Genomic DNA, 872 nt, shown 5'->3' with positions numbered 1-872 from the left:
GTCAGTGAACGGTGTCCTTCTGATGATCTCCCAGGTGTCGAGGGATCATGTGAACTTTCAATTCACCCACGGTCCTCCACTCAGCGCTGTCAAGTAGCATCGGGCCATTAACTAGATCGACCGCCATAATCACAAGCCCCGCGATAACAAAGACATTGTTAAGCTGGAAATGTAATTTGTTAAACCAGTAAACACTCGGCTCTAAACATCGATATCATTTTTTTAAGTAGTGACGATACTATTAAACGTAGATACTAAATAATTAAACGGAGACTTTAACTAACTTAAACCGAGAAGCTCATTGTTTAAACGGAGACCTCATTTTTATAATCGCAAACCATATCAACTCGAAAGGGTAAACGTAGATTATAAACATTACACAAAGCACAATAATCGGAAAACCATTTTCGATCGTGATACATAGACGAAAATGTAAAACAAAAACAAAAACCCTAGCCGAGACATCTCCCTGCGACTAACAAAACCCCGAAATTGATTAATCCCCTCGAAAGCTTCAATGTCTTCCAACAAAAATAAAATCACAAACCAAAACCGAAAAATGTCTCTTCGTATGTAATAGTTAACAAAAACCATAATGAATACTCTTAGACTCGCAGCTGACGTAAATGCTGAATACTTGCACCCGGACTTCTTCTTCGAGACGCAGGTGGAAAGGGAAGAGCGCCGTAGGGAAAGAGAAGAGTCGAGACGCGAGTCAGTGAGTCGCGAGTCGAGAGGAAGACAAGCAATTGTAATGCCTAAGAAAAACCCACCCACTCTCTCTCACACGCGCGCAAATGGGTGCAATGCATTCATAAAACTTTTAAAGTACACATGGGATGCATGTTACATCCTGTAGGATTAAATACACG

This window comes from Dioscorea cayenensis, chromosome 16 (genome assembly GCF_009730915.1).
Source record: "Dioscorea cayenensis subsp. rotundata cultivar TDr96_F1 chromosome 16, TDr96_F1_v2_PseudoChromosome.rev07_lg8_w22 25.fasta, whole genome shotgun sequence".
Classification (NCBI taxonomy): domain Eukaryota; kingdom Viridiplantae; phylum Streptophyta; class Magnoliopsida; order Dioscoreales; family Dioscoreaceae; genus Dioscorea; species Dioscorea cayenensis.
Note: the sequence above shows the minus strand (reverse complement) of the source record.